The 22736-nt window shown below is 34.0% G+C and overlaps 1 protein-coding gene and 1 long non-coding RNA gene across 2 annotated transcripts in view; one reads left to right on the forward strand and one right to left on the reverse strand.

The window, feature by feature from the left end:
* Positions 1-9447, forward strand: part of tescb (tescalcin b) — a 138536-nt gene extending 129089 nt beyond the window's left edge. Inside the window, exon 9 of the transcript XR_014531834.1 lies at positions 9409-9447. The gene's annotated coding sequence lies outside the window, so the exon portion shown is untranslated. The remainder of the gene's footprint in view (positions 1-9408) is intronic.
* The window catches only part of LOC310720928, a 308842-nt gene that overhangs the window by 142318 nt on the left and 143788 nt on the right, over positions 1-22736 (reverse strand). The gene's annotated exons all lie outside the window — the stretch shown is intronic.

Consider the following 22736-nt stretch of genomic DNA (forward strand, 5'->3'; position numbering starts at 1 on the left):
AGACCGGGAAAATCAGCTAAACAAATTAGTTATGTGGCAAATACAATTCCACTACAAAAAAATGTTTACATAAAAAAAATTTTATTTTTATATTATTAAGCATAATAACATGAAAATCCGTTAAAAGATGCAATATGTGTACGAAGAACAATATTTGTGACATGACAAATCATGTTTTTATAAAAATATGATCTGTTTACAAAAAATTTAATCATTATAGTTATTCACATTTTCACCGCCTTAGAAGCTCATTGTTCACTTCACATACACGGCTTTGCCAAACATGAGGTTTTTGATGAATTTTATCTTTCTACACTTAATTTGTTCACTTTTTACAGTTGTTGAATTTCATTAAATTATGATAATGAATATGAAAATTCATATTTTCAAAATAGTTGTCATATAAGTATGAAGAAAGTCATATTTTTCAATAAATGTCATTAGTTATGTTACATTTTACGTAAACATGAAAAAAGAAATTGTGGTCAAGTGCATGTGCACATATAAGTTGGTTTAAAAAATTTTCAGCGCCTAAGATGCTCATTGTTCACTTCACATACACAGCTTTGCCACACATGAGATGTTGATCCATTTTTGGTGAATTCTGACTTTCTACATTTGATTAGTTCACTTTTTACAGATTTTCATGAAATTATGTTCACATATAAAAATTCATATTTTCAAAAAAATTGCCATATATGTATGAAAAAAGTCATTTTTGAATAAATTTTTTTTGTTATGTTACATGTTTAATAAATGTTTTTATTATGTAAACATGTAAAAAGAATTGTGGTCAAGTGCATGCAGTATGTGCAAATATAACTTGGTTCGAAATACCGTTTCCTTTCATCCTAGGAGCAGGAGACTTGCGGAATCGCATTTTCAGCGCTTAAGTAGCTAATTGTTCACTTCAAATACACGGCTTTGCCACACTTGAGATGTTGAACCCATTTTGATAAATTATGACTTTCTACACTTTATTTTTTTGTTCCAAAAATGGACCAGCGCCATCTTACCTCAGTGACCTCATCACATCTCGCACTGCACCACGCTGTCTGAGATCCTCCAGCACTGCTCGACTGGTACCACCTTCTCTCAGAATGAGAGGTAGGTATACTTCAAGGCTCTTCTCTGCTCTGACACCAAGGTGGTGGAATAAACTTCCCCTAGATGTCCGTACAGCGGAGTCCCTGACTATTTTCAAGCGATGTTTGAAGACCTACCTCTTCCTGAAACACTTAAATTAGCACTTTCCAAGTTTGCCTTGTAGAATTCAAGAGTTATATTTATATTAAGTTTGTAATTTATTCATTGCTAGAGACTTAAAGCACTTTTCTACGTTGTACCTATGGATAAGGGCATCTGCTAAATGCTACAAATGTAAATGTAAATGTAAATGTGTAAAGAAGATGGGTCATGACATTTCTCATTTACTGCCAGAAGAAAATCCCAAAGATTGGATGTATAGGAATAGTGCCGGTTACTGGACTAATCCTTATTTAGACCATTTGGCATTATGGAGTAAAATTGTGTCACATCTAGATATTTTTTCCTAGAGATTAAGATGCTGCTAGAGGTTTCAACTATGCTCCAGGTTTTGTTAAACCGTTATGCTCTTCACTGCAACAGAAAGTGGGGCATTCCAGCCTCAGCACAAAACTCAAGGAGGGGGTCCTATTAAATAGGGGAAGTTCATCTATTAGGGAATAGATAGAGTTCCAATTTCATGTCCTGTAACTCACCTTTTGCCTGTGGTGACACCGACTGGTAAAATATTTGATCATAGCTCTACAATAATTCCAAACTCCCCTTTAAACCTTTTAGGAAGAGATTTTAGCATAAAATGTGAATGGAAATTCTGTTTTTTGAAACCAATGTTTCACTGTCTTTTCCTTCTGTCCTCATGCTCTCAACTGCCACAGCTACATCCGGAAGATTTCTTCCAGGGTGGTACAGAGGTCCTGCCTGATAAACCAAATCTAGGTGAAGTTAACCCTAAATTATGGGCCTCTCACAAAGGTTTAATCCAGATAAAACCGTATCATGCACTCATGAAAACACACCATCCAGCTTTTGTTAAACAGTATCTATTGTCAAAAGAGAAGAATGTTGGCATTGCTCCAGTTATTGACAATTTATTGTCACAAGGTGTTTTGATCGAGACACATTCACCTTATAACACACCGATTAATCCAGCCTTGAAGGCAGATAAAAAATGCTGGAGGTTTACGTGAGATTAATAAAATAGTTATTCTGTTAGCTCCTTTGGTGCCCGATGTAGCTACCATTGTTAACTCTATACCAGCAACTCACAGATTTTTTACTGTGATTGATCTTTGTTCTGCTTTTTTCAGTGTCCCTTTGGCCTCAGAGACGCAGCCGCTTTTTGCATTTACCTATAGGGGACGTCAATTCACCTGGACCCGTTTTCCTCAGAGCTTTGTTGACTCACCCGCAGTATTCTCCGCTGTAGTGCACAGAACTTTGGCTGATATCCACCTGACAGAAACAACCTGCATCCTTCAATACGTAGATGACATCCTAGTCACAGGACTGACTGAGCAGGACTGCCACAAAGCGTCAGTGGTCATCTGCAATATCCTGGCTCAGGCTGGATTTAAAGCTTCATACCAGAAACTAGAGTGGGTGAAGAGAAAGGTCTCATATCTAGTGGTGGACACACTCTCGATTTGTTGTTAACATTTGGATAAAAAAAAAAAACTCATAATTCCACAGTCTGAAGCTATTTCAGACCATTATCTAATATCTTTTAAAATCTGCCTTGTCATTGCATTACTACCTCACCATGTTACCGTGTTAAGCGTACTTTTACGTCAGCTACAGCAGCGCATTTTATCAATAATCTTCCAGAAATTACGATATTAGATAGATCTCCATCTGACCCCGCAGAGCTCGACTGGGCCACTGAACACTTAGAATCAACGTTAAGTATAATGATCATACGCGCACCTTAAAACAGACCACTCAAAAATTTGAACGTAAATGGTGTCAAACAAAATTAAAAGTATTTCAAATAGCATGGAAGGAGAGCCCCCTAAATTATAGAAAATCTCTTAGGGCTGCTAGATCAGCATATTTCTCCACCCTCATAGAAAATAACAAGCATAATCCTAGATTTTTATTCAGCACAGTAGCAAAATTAACAGGGAATAAAAGCACTGCAATAACATGCACACCATCATTAGGTAGTAATGATTTCATGAACTTTTTTAATAATAAAATTGAGAACATCAGGCAAGAAATCCAGATGGTTGATATAAATCCAAATTATTTTACAAGTAACGCTGTAGACAGCAGCATAATTATAGCAGACAATCAACTACAAAGCTTCTCTCCTATTCATGAGAATGACTTAATTTCATTTATTTCCTCATCAAAATCATCAACCTGCATTCTCGATCCCTTGCCTACAAGTTTCTTTAAACAGATAACTCCAGAGGTAATTGAACCTGTTTTAAAAATAATAAACTCTTCCATTAGCACTGGTTATGTACCAAAATCCTTCAAACTGGCAGTTATCCACCCCATTATTAAGAAACCTGACCTTGACCCATGTCAGTTGTCCAGCTACAGACCAATATCAAATCTCTCCTTTATATCCAAAATTTTAGAAAAGGTTGTAGCACAGCAGTTATGCTCACACCTACTTATGAATAACATTTTTGAAATGTATCATTCAGGATTTCGGCCTCATCATAGCACAGAGACGGCACTAGTTAAGGTGGTAAATGACCTGTTATTGGCCTCTGATCAGGGTTTTGTCTCCTTACATGTTTTGCTCGACCTTAGTGCAGCTTTTGACACCATTGTTCACACTATACTACTTGCTAGACTTGAGAACGTTGTTGGAATAAAGGGAACAGCTCTCTCTTGGCTCAGGTCTTATTTGACTGATCGCTATCAGTTTGTTGATGTAAATGGTGAGTTCTCCACACTCTATGAGGTAAAGTTTGGTGTTCCTCAAGGATCTGTTTTAGGCCCACTGCTTTTCTCTTTATATATGCTGCCTCTTGGTGAAATTATTCATAAACATGGGATTCGCTTTCATTGCTATGCTGATGACACACAGCTGTATATTTCAGCAAAGCCAGATGAGAGAGATCAGCTTAACAATGTTGAGAAGTGTGTAAAGGACATTAGACAGTGGATGCTTAATAACGTTCTTCTGCTCAACTCAGATAAGACGGAAGTACTTTTACTAGGACCACATGCAGCTAGAAGTAAACTTTCCGATTACGTAGCATCTCTGGATGGTGTTTCTGTTTCAACACGGCTGTCAAAGACCTTGGTGTGATTATTGACCCTAGTCTTTCCTAGTCTCACGTGAATAATATCACCAGGATCGCCTTCTTTCACCTTAGAAATATTGCTAAAATAGAAATATGATGTCGTTACAGGATGCAGAAAAACTAGTTCATGCTTTTGTTACTTCTAGATTAGACTACTGTAATGCTTTACTGTCTGGGTGTGCGAGTAAGTGCATAAATAAGCTTCAGTTAGTTCAGAATGCAGCAGCAAGAGTCCTCACTAGGTCTAGGAAATATGACCACATCACCCCTGTTTTAATCAGTCTACACTGGCTCCCAATTAAATCTCGCATTAATTACAAAATACTACTACTGACGTATAAAGCACTTAACGGTCTCGCACTACAGTATCTGAGTGAACTTCTGTTCCAGTATGATCCTCCATGCCTACTTAGATCAAAAGGTGCTGGCCATCTGTTGGTTCCTCAAATAATGAAGACTACAGCAGGGGGCAGATCTTTCTCTTATAAAGCCCCACAGTTATGGAACAGCCAGTGTTCGGGACTCAGACACAGTCTCAGTGTTCAAGTCGAGGTTGAAAACTTATTTATTTAGTCAAACCTTTGATCAGTAAATTTTTTTCTTAGGTAAAGGCTCAGATCTGGAGGGAACATGGATATAGAGTGTTTGGTGAACTGGTATATTTGTATGCTGTCGTCCCCTCACATTCACACGCTCACTCAGGTTTGTTGACGGTGGTGTGGTGGGTCGTCTCTTATCCCAGAGATCCCTCATGTCTGTGTTACCTTCTGGTTCTCCTTTTTAGTTATGCTGCCATAGCGAGTCTTGCCAAAGTCCAAACTGCACAGTGACATTAACTTTCATACAACAATAAGGACACTTTATAATCCATATCCTTCTCTTCCTGTCACCCTCTTCTCTCTCTCTCTCTCTCTCTCTCTCTCTCTCTCTCTCTCTCTCTCTCTCTCTCTTTCTCTCGGTCGAGTTAAACATGCTCCTGAGGCTCCAGGGACCACTGTTCCTGCCCCTCTCCCCTCCATGGATCTTCCCACTTCGTCCAGGCCTGCCTCTGGATAGTGTTCTCTTCGACTGGAGGCCACTTGGGACGGTTTCTCATCAACACCTTGGGTGGTTCGATGAAATTCCGGAGTAAGAACGGGCGCTTTGAGGATGGATTTGACTGTAGTTAATGTCAACAGTCTGCTAGTTTTTCCTTGCCACAGTTGCTCATCAGGGACAAGCGTACTTACAAAGAACATATATACTTTTAATCACCACATTATCTGTGTAAAGCTGCTTTAAAACAATGTTCATTGTTAAAAGCGCTATACAAATAAAAATTAATTGGATGGAATTGAATTGAATATCTGGGCCATGTGATTTTAGAAGGCCAACGTAAGATATCGCAGGACCGAGTACAGCTTGTGACTAGGTTGTCAAGACCTTAGACTGTGAAACAGATGCAGAGCTTCTTGGGACTGATGAACTCCTGCCGAGCATGGATCCCTGACTGCGCACAGCATGATAAAGTTTTGTGTAGTGCTATTGATCACAAAGCTCCTCCATCACATCTCATTTTGTGGACTCATGAAATGACTGACAGTTTTGCTGCCCTCAAGAAGGCTATACAGTCTGCTCCAGCTCTGGGTCTTCCGAATTATGCCAAGCCTTTTCACCTCTATGTGCACGAACGTGGTGGTACGGCTGAGGGGATCCTAGCCCAGGAACACGGTGACAGATATCGCCCTGTTGTGTATCTTCCAAATTTTTAGACAACATAGCACAAGGGTTGCCCTTGTGCTTGCGTGCAGTGGCTGCTGCGGCTCTGATGGTCCGGGTTGCTGAAAAAGATGGTGCTGTCACATCCTTTGATACTGTACACCTCACATCAGGTAATAGCTATTTTACCCAACCTCAACACATAACATAAGACAGCAAAATGTAGATCTGGTTATAAAACCACATTTTTGGCAACGGAAAACTTAACTATTAAGCCTTCTTCTCAGTCGCATTCAGCTGTAGTAGCTCTGCGTGATCTGCTAGACGATATTGACTTAAATGGTTTTGACGACGCACATGATTGCCTTAAACACATTGAACAGGAGGCCTCTTGTAGGCCCAATCTTTTAGATGCAGCCCTGGAAAAGGGGGATTGCCTATATGTAGATGGTTCATGTTCAAAACCTTTAAAAGATGTGTATTGATGTGGATATGTGGTTGTAAGATTACCTAATGTAATAGTTGAAGCTAAATCATTACTATACACATCAGTACAAGCTCCAGAGTTAGTGGCACTCACAAGAGCATGTTAGTTGTCTGAAGGTAAAGTAGTGACTATATACACTGATTCTAAGTATGCTTATGGTGTTGTGCATAATTTTGCCGAAACATGGAAGCAAAGAGACTTTAAAACAGCTAATGGAAAGCCCATAGCACATTTTAATCTAATAGGCGACCTTTTAAAAGTTGTTCAACTCCCTGGCAAAGTGGCCATAGTTAAGGTTAAAGGACATGCCGTAGGTGATGCTGAGGAAATTCAGGGAAACACATTAGCGGATAAATTATAGCTAAGGATAGCTAAGGACGTGGCAAAACAACCAGTAGATTTGGACACAGTACATACAAATCCTGAGATCTCGATGATGTGACATATCTCCAATATACCAGACATTGACCTAAAAATACTTCAGAGTCAGCCTACTGAGGAGGACATAAAGTATTGGGCTTCCAAACAATGTAAATCAGATTCTGCTGGTATCATTAAAGATGTAAATGGTAAAATTGCTCTGCCTAAACTAGCTTTAATAGTGTTGGTGAAGCATTACCATGGGATGTCACACATTAGCATAGCTAAAGTCATACAGGCTATAAACGCATTATACTGTATTGCTGATGTAGCTAAAACAACCAAGCTAATGTTGAATTCATGTTCGACTTGTGCCAAAACTAACGTACATCGACCTGTACAACATACTGCGCTTACTTTTCCTGAGGCCCCTTTCCAACACCTACAGATAGATTTAACTTTTGGCTGAAAGCTTAGCAATTGATTGGCATTTTAATATTCCCTTTCACCCACAGTCAGCTGGAGTGGTGGAGAGAACAAACAGATCCATTAAGGAACGTGTTACTAAAGCCTGCATTGAAACAGGCCGGCATTGGACAGAAATGAGAATGACCCCATCTTCAACTACTAAACTGTCACCTTTTGAAATTCTAATGGGCCGGCCTTTCCCGACCCCATGGGTCAGGGGACGCACTGGCATTTCTTCCTTAGGTAACCTAGAAGTGAAACTTCGTTTCTGCCCTGGTTGATAAATTTAATTCTATCAGTGCTGATTTCTCACTCACTCTTCCTCTGCCCACAGATAAGCCAACACACTCTTTTGTGCCTAATCAGCAGGTCCTGATACGAAGTCTAAAGCTTACCAAGGTCGGTGAGCCAAGGTATCTGGTTCCAGCGACTGTTCTAGCTGTAACCAGAACTGGAGTTCTGACTGATTATCAGCCACAGTGGATACACGCAAACAGGATCAAAACAGCACCCACTTAATCTGTGCACTAATTGGTCTGTTGGCCTAAGAAGCCTACCTAAGTGAGTATTCAGGGCTGAAACAGTTGAGAGCCCACGGAAAGATCCTTTCTTTATGGTAAAAAGGGGGCCACCTCCGGGGTGAAGATCTGACTCACTCGAGTGTTTTGTTTAGCTTACCCTGATACCTGCTCTAGGTCTAAATTCTAAAATTATATGTGCATAGTTGTAATTACACTCCGAATTTTCCTTATTCTCTTTGAACACATTCATTCAGAGAGAAGAAACTGTTACAGATAACTGATAATACTGCTTATAGACATATTGAACAAGCACTAAGAAACAATTGTCTCATGACATCTTGGAGAACATGAAACAACTGCTGAACAAAGTTTTTTGAGAAGATTAAGAATTTGTTCACGAGTGTTGAACACTATTTTGTTTTAGGATTGATTCTTGTATTGATTGTTGAAATTTTACTTTGTATGTTGCCATGTTTGATGACGATGGTAAGACAGGCCATAAAGGCCTCGACTGGAGTGGTGATGATAAAGAATTATATGCATGTAGGGACAGAATAAAATGGAATCTGTTGTTTTTGTTTGTCTTTATATTTTCATTTGCAGTTTATGTCACCGATTCTGTTCCCAAGAAGAACATCCTATATTTTGGTTTGTGATGCTAAATCATAAATGATTTAAAGTGGCCATTGTTAGTGTTAAGATGGTTCTCACACTGGTTCACACACATTCCTTAGTCTGTTCAGTGTCTATAGAATATTTGGCCGAAGGAGGAGAAGGAGAGGAGGAAGACGTCTACAGAGACGGCACTCTTACTGTACTCTTCCTTAAGAATCACCCCTACACCATTTCTCTTTCCATCCACACCATGATAAAACAGTTTAAACCCACCTCCAATGTTCCTGGCCTTACTCCCTTTCCACTTGGTCTCCTGAACACACAGCATATCTACCTTTCTCCTCTCCATCATATCAGCTACCTCTCTCCCTTTACCCGTCATAGTACCAACATTTAAAGTACCAACCCGAACCTCTACTCTCAGCATTTTTCTACCAATATAATTCATGTCCCTTCTCTGCACATGTCCAAACCATCTCAATCTCGCCTCCCTCACCTTGTCACCAAAACATCCTACATGTGCTGTCCCTCTAATAAACTCATTTCTAATCTTGTCCATCCTCGTCACTCCCAACGAAAACCTCAACATCTTCAGCTCCGCTACCTCCAGCTCCACCTCCTGTTTTTTACTCAATGCCACTGTCTCTAATCCATACAACATCGCAGGTCTCACCACAGTCCTATAAACTTTCCCTTTCATTCTTGCAGATACTCTTCTATCACAAATCACTCCTGTCACTCTTCTCCACCCACTCCACCCTGCCTGCACTCTTTTCTTTACTTCCCTAACACACTCTCCATTACTTTGCACTGTTGACCCCAGGTACCTGAACTCCTCCACCTTCTCCACCTCTTCTCCCTGCAACCGCATCACTCCACTGCCCTCCCTCTCATTCACACACATGTACTCTGTCTTACTCCTACTGACTTTCATTCCCTTTCTCTCCAGCGCATATCTCCACCTCTCCAGGCTCTTCTCAACCTGCTCTCTACTCTCACCACAAATCACAATATCATCTGCAAACATCATAGTCCAGGGAGACTCCTGTCTGACCTTGTCCGTCAACCTGTCCATCACCACTGCAAACAGGAAAGGGCTCAGGGCCGATCCTTGATGCAGTCCAACCTTCACCCTGAACCAGTCTGTCGTACCTACTGCACACTTTACTGCCGTCACACTGTCCTCATACATGTCCTGCACCACCCTCACATACTTCTCTGACACACCTGACTTCCTCATACAATACCACAACTCCTCTCTCGGCACCCTGTCGTACGCTTTCTCTAAATCCACAAATACACAATGCAGCTCCTTCTGTCCTTCTCTATACTTCTTCATCAACATCCTCAAAGCAAATAAGGCATCTGTGGTGCTCTTCCTCGGCATGAAACCATACTGTTGCTCACAGATGGTCACCTCTTCTCTCAGCCTGGCTTCCACTACTCTTTCCCATAACTTCATGGTGTGACTGATCAACTTAATTCCCCTGTAGTTACTGCAGGTCTGCACATCTCCCTTATGCTTAAAGATCGGTACCAGCACACTCCTTCTCCATTCCTCAGGCATCCTCTCCCCTTCCAGAATCCTGTTAAACAATCTGGTTAAAAACTCCACTGCCATCTCTCCTGAACATCTCCACGCTTCTACCGGTATGTCATCTGGTCCAACCGACTTTCCATTCTTCATCTTCTTAATCGCTGCTCTCACTTCCTCCTTACTAATCCTATCTACATCCTGCTTCACCAACTCCACATCCTCCAACCTTCTCTCTCTCTGATTTTCCTCATTCATCAGCTGCTCAAAATACTCCCTCCATCTTCTCAACACACTCTCCTCACTAGTCAACACATTTCCCTCTCCATCCTTTATTGCTCTAACTTGCAGTACATCCTTCCCAGCTCGGTCCCTCTGCTTGGCCAATTGGTATAAATCCTTTTCTCCTTCCTTAGTGTCCAACCTCTTATACAGTTCCTCATATGCCTTTTCCTTGGCTTTCGCCACATCCCTTTTAACCTGCTGCCGCATCTCCTTGTACTCCTGCCTACTCTTCTCATCACTCTGTCGATCCCACTTCTGTTTTGCCAATCTCTTTCCCCTAATGCTCTCCTGCACTTCCTCATTCCACCACCACGTCTCCTTGTCTTGCTTTCTATTTCCAGATGTCACACCAAGTACTTTTCTAGCTGCCTCCCTCATCACTCCTGCAGTAGTTGCCCAATCATCCGGCACCTCTTCACCACCACCAAGCCCCTGTCTGACCTCTTCCCTTAACCTTACACTAAACTCTTCCTCCTTCAGTTTCCACCATCTTATTCTTGTTTCAAACCTTACTTTCCTCCTCTTCTTCTTCGCCTCCAAAACCATCCTACAGACCACCATCCGATGCTGTCTAGCTACACTGTCCCCCGCCAACACCTTACAGTCTCCAATCTCCTTCAGGTTGCATCTCCTACACAGAAGATAATCCACCTGTGTGCACCTTCCTCCACTCTTATACGTCACCCTATGATCCTCCTTCTTCTTAAAATACGTGTTCACCACTGCCATTTCCATCCTTTTAGCAAAATCTACCACCATCTGCCCTTCCACATTCCTCTGCTTAAAACCATACCTACCCATCACCTCCTCATCACCTCTGTTCCCTTCACCTACATGCCCATTAAAGTCTGCCCCAATCACCAATCGTTCTTTCCTAGGTACACCATCTACCACTTCATCTAATTCACTCCGGAATCTTTCTTTCTCCTCCATCTCACAGCCAACTTGTGGAGCATAGGCACTGATGACATTTATCATCATCCCTTCAACTTCCACCTTCACGATCATCACCCTATCAGAAACTCTCTTCACCTCCACTACACTCTTACTGTACGCTTCCTTCAGAATCACCCCTACACCATTTCTCTTTCCATCCACACCATGATAAAACAGTTTAAACCCACCTCCAATGTTCCTGGCCTTACTCCCTTTCCACTTGGTCTCCTGAACACACAACACATCTACCTTTCTCCTCTCCATCATATCAGCTATCTCTCTCCCTTTACCCGTCATAGTACCAACATTTAAAGTACCAACCCGAACCTCTACTCTCCTACACTGCTCCTTTTCCTGCCGTCTCTGTAGACGCCTTCCTCCTCTCCTTCTCCTCCTTCTCCTCCTTCGGCCAACAGTAGCCCAATTTCCACCGGTACCCTGTCGGCTAACGATACCTGTGGCGGTCGTTGTTAACCCGGGCCTCGACCGATCCGGTATGAAATTCTCATTTGTGATCCGCATATTTGATTTGGCACATGTTTTACGCTGGATGCCCTTCCTAACGCAACCCTCCCCATTTACCCGGGCTTGGGACTGGCACTAAGAGTACACTGGCTTGTGCCCCCCTAATGGCTGGGTTAACATGAATTTACAAAATGACAATATTGTAATACATGACAAAAGTAATATTTTTATCAAAACATAATTTGCCATGTCACTGTTTTTGTTTTTAATTAATAATAGGAACATTTATATTTTTATAACTATTATTTTTTGTAAAAACATGGTCATGTCACTTTTTTATTGTTTGTTGTTTTTTTTATTATTCATGAATTTAAGCTTAATAAAAAAATCATGTTTTCATAATAACTATAATGATTTTATATTATGAGAAAAGATCAAATTTTTGTCAAAACATGATTTATGAGACCTTTTCATTTTCCATTAATTTATTGCAACTTTTAACATATTTTCATAATTAGAACTTTTTTATTTAAAATGTCATTTTTGTTGTGGAATTGCATTTCCCACATTACTAATTTGTTTCTTTGATTTTCCAGGTTTCTCACTGATAGCACGATCAACCAATGAACTTACATAGAATTGATTTTATGGAGTTTTATGTTAAACTATTTAACTTTGTTGATAAAAAAATATAATTAATTTTAACGGATGTTCTTGTTATTATAATTCAGAACAGATAAATTTATAATTTCATAATTACCATTTTATTTATGAAAAAGTAAAAATATTTTTGTAAAAACAAGTTGACACATTTCCTTTGTCTTATTGCACCTTTTAACGGGTTTTCATTAAATTATGCTTGATAATATGAAATTTTTTTTTTTCATAATTACATTCGTATTTTATAATGAAAAAAAGTAATATTTTTGTCAAAACATTTTTTGTATTACTTTTTGTTGTTTGTTTACTTATTGCCATTATATTAGTTATTCATTAGTTTTGAAATATGCTTGATATTATTCACGAGAATAATACTTGTGACACCGAACATTTAGTTCTTGTCTTTTTTTTTTTGTCTTTTTTATTTTATTTTTGGGATAATGGATAATCATAGGGTGACCTATAAGAGTGGGGGAAGGTGCACACAGGTGGACTATGTTCTATTTAGGAGATGCAACCTTAAGGAGATTGGAAACTGTAAGGTGTTGGCGAGGGACAGTGTAGCTAGACAGCATTGGATGGTGGTCTGTAGAACATTAGTATAGTTTTTTATGATAGAAGTCATATTTATGTCAATACATAATTTGTCATGTCAAATTTTCATGTTTTGTTCAAGTATATAACAGTTTTTTTATATTTAACATTGTTTTTTTCTGAAATTATGCTTAAGACAATAAAACATTCATAATTAAATGCTTTTTTCTCATGATTTTTTTTTTTTTACATTTTTGTCCAAAAAATTTGTCGTCAGTTTTTTAGTGTTTCTTCAGTTATTGCTATTTTTTACTGGTTATTTATTAAATTAAGCTTAAGAAAATAAAAATTCATATTTTTTTGGGTTTTCTTTAAGTTATGCTTGATAATATTTAAAAAAATGCAAATTTTCATAATTACATTAATTTTTTAATGAAAAAGTATTGCATTTATATTAGTTATTCATCACTTATAAATTATGCTTAATAATATAAAATTCATATTTTCATAATATCTATCATATTTTTATGAGAAAGTCATATTTTTTTGTCAAAACATGATTTGTTGTGTCACAATTTTTGTATTTCATACACTTATTGCACTATTTAACCTTTTTTTATGAAATTATGCTTAAGATAATAAAAAATGTATAGAATATTTTTGACATTTTTGTCGAAACAGTTTGTCATGTCACTTTTTTATTGTTTTTTCAGTTATTGCTTTTTTTTTTTTACCGGTTATTCATTAAATTAAGCTTAAGAAAATGAAAATTCATATTTGCAAAAAAACTATAATGATGCCTTTATATTAGTTATTCATTTGTTATGAAATATGCTTAAGCATATAAAAAGTAATATTTTGTTTATCCTTTTTTTTATTAAAAAGATTTCAGTTAAAACATAATTTGATGTCACAATTTTTGTTTTTCCTTCACATATTGCACTTTTTAACGGTTTTTAATTTTCTTACATTTAAGAATATGAAAATTCATATTTTCATGATAACTCAAATTATTTTTTCATAATTATTCAATAATTTGTCATAATCTTGTAAAAGTTTGTCACAAACTCTTTTTAAGAATATAAAAATTCATATTTTTATAAATATATTTTTTTATGTAAAATGTCAATTTTGTCAAAACATGATTTTTCATGTCGCCTTTTTGTTTTCCATTTAATTAATACAACTGTTAACGTTTTTTGTAATGAAAATATGCTTAAGAATATAAAAATATATATTTTCATAATATCTATCATATTTTTTGAGAAAGTTATCATTTTGTCAAACCATGATTTGCCATGCCACCTTTTGATATTTTTTCATGTATTGCATCATTTAATGGTTTGTCATTAACTAATTATTATTAGATTATATAAATTCATATTTTTAATACATTAATCCCTCCTTTTTCTGTGGTTCGAATCTCGCCCCCAGTTTAGTGTGGAATAGCATTTGCCACATAACTAATTTGTTTTGCTGATTTTCCTAGTCTCTTGCGAATAGCGCGATAGACCAAAAACCTTTTTTCCTATTTTTTTTTTTTTTTTGTAAAAACGTTGTCATGTCACCTTTCTTAGTGTCTTACCTTTTTACAGGTTTTCATTTAATTATGCTTGATAATTTGAAAATCAAAATTTACATAATTACATTCATATTTTTTATGAAAAAATTCAAATTTTTGTTAAAACATTTGTCATATCACTTTTTGTTGTTTGTTCACTTATTCCCTTTATATTAGTTATTTATTAGTTATGAAATATGCCTAAAAACATGAAAATTCATCATTTTATAAGTACAATGTTTGATGATAATTATTATTAGTATTTTGTCAAAACATGATTTGTCATGTCAATTTTCCTGTTTTATTTAATTATTGCTATCTAACGTTTTTATTATGAAATTATGCTTAAGATTAAAAAAAAAATCATTTCACTTTTTTATTGTTTGGTCTGTTATTACTCGGTCATTCAAGAAATTAATCTTAAGAAAATGAAAATTCATATTTGTATAATTAATTTTATTTTATGGAAACAGATCATATTATCAAAACATTTGTCACCTTTGTGTTTTCCATTAAATTAATGCAACTCAATGGTTTTAAATACAATTAAGCTTAGAAATATGAAAATTCACATTTGCAAAATTTACATTTTTTAAAATAAAAGTCATCTTTTTGTCAAACCAAATTTTGCCAATGTCACCTTTCAATATTTTGTAACGTATTTCTGTCAGGCTGACGACCATGACGCGGAAGCGGAAGTAAGTCAATCATAGTTTATTGAAAACAGTTCAACCAAAAAACACTCGCATATGCCGAGGAGAGACGCAAACAAAGATATCCGCTCGAGACGAGTAATCCACAACGAAAGTTAAAGTCCAACGGAAAGAAAAACCGAAAGTAAACTTCCTATGGCCTAAGAATATGAATGGTCGAACACGGAACGGAGTTGGGAACCGGAACCAGCGGGGACTGCTGGCGGCCGAGCAGCCACGGGGACTCACCAGCATGACATTTAAGAACCGACAGCCTGTGACTCCAGAACATGAGTTTATATAGTCTAAACCTAGATGAGCCACAGCTGTCGGTCGTCAAGGCAGGCACGGGATATCGAGGCAGCGTGACTGCTACCGAGGGGGGCGTGGCAGGGTGAATCCCTGACAGCGGCTGCGGGAGGCGTGGCAGGGGGATCCCTGACAGCAGCCGAGGGAGGCGTGGCAGAGGGATTCCTGACAATTGCACGTTTTAATGGTTTGTCACAAACTTATTTTTATGAACATGAAAATTCATATTTGACTTGTTACACTTTTTAACAGTTTTTCATGAAATCAAGATCATGAATATGAAATCATTTTATTTGAGTCATTTTTTTTGTTAAAACGTTTTGTGTTGTAACCTTTTCGTTGTCTTTACGGGTTTTTATAAAATTATGCTTGATAATATTAAAGTTTTATTAACACTTAAAACACTTTTTTATTGTTTAAGTTATTTTTTATTTACATTTTATTAATGAATTTAAGCGTAATACAAAAACTTATATTTTCATAATTACTATGATAATTTTATATTATGAAAAAAGATTTTTTTTATTGTCAAAACATGATATGTCATGTCACCTTTTCATTTTCCATTCATTTATTGCAACTTTTAACGGATCTTAAAGATGATATGCTTAGGAATATGAACATTTATATTTTTATAATATCTATCATATTTTTATGAGAAAGTTATCATTTTGTCAAACCATGATTTGCCAGTCACTTTTTCATTTTTTGTCATGTATTGCATGTTCTAATGGTTTGTAATGTCACGTACACTTATTGCACCTTTTAACGGATTTTCATGTTATTATGTTAACATCTTTTTTCTCATTTTTGTCAAAACACTTTGTCATGTCACTTTTTTGTTGTTTGTGCAGTTCTTGCTCTTTATTACTGGTTATTTGTGAAATTTAGCTTTTAAAAAGGGGAAAATAAATATTTGCATAATAATTATAATGATTTTTTTTTTTTTTTTATCAAAACATGATTTGTCATGTCACAATTTTTGTTTTCCGTACACATATTGCACCTTTTAATGGATCTCCATGTTATTATGCTTAATAATATAAAAATACATAATTTCATAATTATAATATTTTATGTAAAATCTCATATTTTTGTCATGGAATTGCATTTGCCACATAACTAATTTGTTTAGCTGATTTTCCCGGTCTCTCGCTGATCGCATGATAGACCAAAAAACTTGTATGGAATTGTTTTTTCTTGTATTGAGTTTTATTTAGAAAAATCAGGTTTTTACAAGAATTTCACTTTTTTATAATAATAATTATATATATATATATATATATATATATATATATATATATATATATATATATATATATATATATATATATATATATATGTATGTATAATAGATATTATCAATTTTTAAGCATAGTTTCATAAGAAACAGTTAAAAATGGCAAAAAAAGTGAACGATGATGGTGACAACAAATTTGTTTTAAAAAAAATAAAATTTTTCATAAAAGGTATGATGAGTTATAGTGAAAATATGAATTTTCATATTAATTCATATTTGCAAATTTATGACTTTTGTTATAAAAATTTAATAGTTGTGATGAAAATATTCATGTTAATATTCATAATAATAATTTCATGAACAACCGTTTAAAATGGCAATAAGTGAACGAAAAACAAAAAAGTGACACTGTAGTAAAAATCTTTTGACAAAATGATGACTTTGATAAAAAGAGATTTATTATTATAGAGTTATTATGAAAATATGAATTTTTATATTCATTAGCACAATTGTATTACAAAGCGTTAAAATGTGGAATAAAAGAAGGAAAAATTTTATATGACAGGTCAAGTTTTGGCAAAAATTTAGCTTTTCATTAAAAAATAGGATAGTATTTGGAAAATCGAAATTTTTATGTTAATCAGCATAGTTTTATGAATAAATGCTAAAAAGTAAATGACAAATGCAAAGGTTACATGACAAATTATGTTTTGTCAAAATAATTATGTCATGAATAACCGTTACTTTATAGTTATTAGGAAAATATAAATTTTTATTAAAAAATATTGAAAAAGACATAAGAGAATGAAAAAGGTAAGAACAAATCATTTCATGACAAAACATAAAAGGGTGCAGTCAGTGAACGAAAATACTGACATATAAAACCTTTGACAAAAATGATTATTTGGTATAAAAATATAGATTTTCGTATTCCGAAGGTACATTTCAGAAAAAAAATTTAAAAGTGCAAGAAGTCAGTGAAACACATGACAAAGTTTTAACAAAAATATGAGTTTTTTTAAAAAATGTCATTATAAATATATGAATTTTCATATTCATAAGCATAATTCAATTAGAAACCATTAAAAAGTGTAATAAGGGGGAAATAACATGACAAAAAAAATCAAGTTTTGTCAAAAACATGACAATGTTTTGACTGATTTTTCTCATATAAAAATAATAGTTATTATGAAAATTTTAATTTGTATATAAATTAGCATAATTTTATGAATAACCATTAAAAAGGCATTGTGAATAAAACAAAACTACAAATTGACCATGTTTTGACAAAAAGTTGACATTTAACAGAAAAAGTATGATAGTATGAATTTTCATGTTCATAAGTGAAAATGTATTTGACAAAGATGAAAAAAGTTTTTTTTTCTATAAAATAAAAGTTAAAATAAAAATATGTACTTTTTAAGCATAATTTTATTAAAGGACTGTTAAAATTTCAAAAAGTGAATGATGATGGTGACACCAGATTTGTTTTGAGAAAAACAAATTTTTTTAAAGGTTAGAGTTAACCCTGAAAATATGAATGTTTATGTTCAAAGGCATAAGTTTATGAAAAAACTAAACGTAAAATGGTATAATAAAAACTTTCTTTCGGCTTCTCCCATTAGGGGTCGCCACAGTGGATCATCCGCATGTTTGATTTGGCACGTTTTTACGCTGGATACCCTTCCTAACGCAACCTTCCCCATTTATCCGGGCTTGGGACCGGCACTAAGAGTGGCTGGGGTTGGTTCCCTGACCGGGGATCAAACCCGGCCGCAGGGGTGAGAGTGACGCATCCTAACCACTAGACCACCAGGGACCATAAACGTACAATGGTACAATAAATTGACAAAAATACTCACATGAAATATCGATTTTTTGACAGAAATGTCTATTGTTATGAAAATACGATATACATTGAAAATATACATTTTCATATTTAGAAGCAACATTTCATAAATAAATAAAAAAAAAATTCAACATTACATGACAAATAAAGAATTTTTTTTATCTTTATCATTTTATCTTAATTTCCATAAGCAAACATTCATGAAAAAAGTTACAAAGTGCAATATGTACACAAAAAACTAAAAAATGTTACATGCCAAATAATGTTTTGACAGAAATATTCCTTTTTTTCATAATTTTTCATCTTTTTCATGTATTGGGAAAATATGAATATTCATATTTATAAACATAATTTAATTAAAAACCGTTAAAAAATGGAATAAGGGGAAAAAACATGACATTAAAATTCAAGTTTTGTTAAAACAAGACTTTTTTCATACAAAAAATAATTGTGAAAATATGAATTTTTATATTAATTACCCTTATTTCATTAGTAGCCATTACAAAAGGCAATAAGTGAAGGAAAGAAATAAAAAAAATTTAATTAAACAAATTAGATTTTTTTCATAAAAATATAGTTCATATGAAAATATTAATTTTTAAGCATAATTTAATTAAAAAGCAGTTAAAATTGCAAAATGTAAATGATGGTGGCATTTGTTTTGAGATAAATTACTTTTTATTTATACATTATATTAGAGTTGTAAATATATGAATTTTTATATTCATAAGCATAATTTAATGAAAAAAAAGTAAAATTGTGCAATAAGTTAACGAAAATACAGACATGATATAATCACCTATTGACAAAATTTGTTGTTGTTAAAATAAGAATTTTCTTATTTCGAAGGTACATTTCAGGAAAAATTTTTAAGTCAATGAAACGTGACATAAAAAAACTAAAAAATTATACATGCCAAGTCATGTTTTGACAGAACTTTTTTTCATAATTTTTTCATCTATTGGGAAAATATACATTTTCATATTCATATGCATAATTTCATTAAAAACTGTTACAAAATGGAATAAGGGGAAATAAACATGACAAATAAAAAAAACTAGTTTTGTCAAAAATGACATTGTTTCATACAAAAATGATAATTATGAAAATAATTCTTTTTATATAAATAATAAACGTTACAAATTTAATGAAAAACAAAAAATTGACATGACAAATCATGTTTTAGGAAATACAGAGAGAATGATATTCAGTAGCAACATTTCAGAAAAAAAAAAAAAAAAAAGTGCAAAAAGTCAACATGACATGACAAATAGGGTTTTGACAAAAATACGTTTTTTTTCATAAAAATATTTTAAATATATGAATATATATTATCATTATCAAAAATCTGTTAGTCGCTGGTATAGAGTTAACAATAGTAGCTACATCGGGCACCAAAGGAGCTAACGGAATAACTATTTTATTAATCTCTCGTAAATCTTGTGTTAGCCTCCAGCATTTTTCATCTGCCTTCAAGACGGGATTAATCGGTGTGTTATAAGGTGAATGTGTCTCGATCAAAACACCTTGTGACAATAAATTGTCAATAACTGGAGCAATGCCAACATTCTTCTCTTTCGACAATGGATATTGTTTAACAAAAACTGGATGGTGTGTTTTCATGAGTGCATGATACGATTTTATCTGGATTAAACCTGCCTCGTCTTTGTGAGAGGCCCAGAATTTAGGGTTAACTTCACCTAAATTTGGTTCATCAGGCAGGACCTCTGTACTACCCAGGAACAAAATCTTCCGGGTGTGGCTGTGGCTCAGTTGAGAGCATGAGGACAGAAGGAAAAGACAGTGAAACATTGGTTTAAAAACAGAATTTTTCCTAAAAGGTTTAAAGGTGAGTTTGGAATTATTGTAAAGCAATGATAAAAATTTGTACCAGTCAGTGTCACTACAGGCAAAAGGTGAGTTACAGGACATGAAATTGGAACCCCATCTATTCCCACGGAGCGGATACTTTTTCCTCAAATAGGACCAGAAAATTCACCCCCAGCAATTGAAGAAAAAGTAGGGCCAGTATCAACAAGAAACAATAGTCTTTAGTGTCTATGCGCAACATGACGTTAGGCAAAGTCGAAGGGTGATTACTGTAGGATAAAGTTATCATCGAAAAATCATGGGGTTCAGTTGAGCCTGAGAAGCTTCCATGTGATTCAAACAAGTATTTATAAACAACACATTGTGTGTATCATTGGTTGGCAATTTAGAATCAGTCACGCTTGGATGCTATTCTGTTATCCAGAAAATCCTTTCGCTCATTGTACATTTGCATTACATTGGCATCGTTTTCCGCAAAAATCTGGTGACGGTTCGCGGCCGTGCCCTCATCAAAAATATAACTTTTTTATCTTAAGTATATGACAGTTATTATGAAAATATGGCTTTTTAAATTAAACAATTTCACCAATAACCGTATTTAATGGCAATAAATAAACAAAATAACTTAAAAGTACCATGGTAAATCCTGTTTTGTCCTTAAGATCACTGTATTTCAGAAAAGTATGATAGTTATTTTGAAAATGTGACTTTTGATATTAATTAGCATAATTTTATGTAAAACGGTGCAATAAATGATCGAAAGATGAAATGGTGGCATGACAAATAATGGTCTGACATGACTATGTCTTTAACGTAAACAATTAATTGTTATTATAAAACATTGAATTTTTATATTAATATGCATAATTAATATAAAATAGTCCTTTCAACTAAAAACCGTTAAAAAGTGGAATAAGGGAACAAACAAGATGACATAACAAATAACATTTTGACAAAAATGTGACTGATCTTAAATATATGATAGTCATTATGAAAATATAAATTTTCTTTTTCATAATCAGAATTCTATGAAACACTGTTATAATATGGAAATGACAAACGAAAAATTGACATGACAAATTAACACAAACATGACCTTTTTTTAATAAATAATATGATAGTTATTTTAAAATGGTTATATTAATTAGCATAATTTAATTAATAACTGTTAAAAAGTTAAATAAGAATCAAAAACGGTGACATGACCAAGTTTTAAAAAAAATATCATTTGTAATAAATATAAGTATGAATATATTATTGTTCATAATCATAATTTAATGAAAAGCCACTAAAAACTTCAATAAGCAAAGGAAAAACAAAAAGGTGACAAGACAATTCATGTTTTAAAAAAATTATTTCCTGCATAAAAACATGATAGTTGTTATGAAGATTTTAATTTGTATAATTTAATTTAAACCCGTCAAAACAGTGCAAAAACGAAAATTTGTTATGACCATGTTTGACAAAAATTATATATATATATTTCTTTTTTAATTTGCATAATTTCTTTAAAACCCGTTAAAAGGTGGAATAATGGAATGAAAAAAAGAAACAAGACAAATATAGTTTTTACAAAAATTTACCTTTTGTAGTTGTTATGAAAATATTAATGTTTACACTCATGACCATAATTTTATGAAAAAACTCTAAAAGGTGCCATATGTAAACAAAAGAAATTGACAAAAATATGTCTAGACATAAAGATATGATAATAAAAAAAATAATTTCATAAACAACCGTTTAAAACAGCAATAAGTTAAAGAAAAAACATTTTGAATTTCTTATTTATAAGCATATTTTCATTAAAGAACGTTAAAAAGTAAAAAAAGGAAAAATAAAATGAGACTTTTGTTATACATAAATTAAAGTATATATGAAAATATGAATTTATATATTAGTTAGCATAATTACTCGAATAACCGTTACAAAGGGCAACATGTGAACGAAAACTGAATATGAAAATTGACATGAGAAATCATGTTTTAAACAATAGGTCTTTTTACTCAGAAAAAGTAGTATAGTTATTGGGAAAATATAAATATTTATACTTATAAGCAAAATATTATTAAAAACCTTTAAAAAAAAAAGGAATAAGGAATGAAAAAGTTGACGACAAATCAGGTTTTAACAAGAATTTCACACTTTCATAATAATAATAATAATAATAATATATATAAATAAACAGTTAAAAATAGCAAAAAATAAACGATGATGGTGACGACAAATCTGTTTTGAAAAATTATGTTTTTCATAAAAAGTATGATAGTTATATTGAAATAAGTTTTCATATTCAGAATCAAAAGTTCAGAAATAAAATCATAAAAGGGTGCAGTAAGTGAACGAAAATATTGTCATGAAATATTACATTTTGACAAATATAAC

The sequence above is a fragment of the Silurus aristotelis genome (genome assembly GCF_946808225.1).
Source record: "Silurus aristotelis genome assembly, chromosome: 26".
In the NCBI taxonomy this organism is placed as follows: Eukaryota; Metazoa; Chordata; class Actinopteri; order Siluriformes; family Siluridae; genus Silurus; species Silurus aristotelis.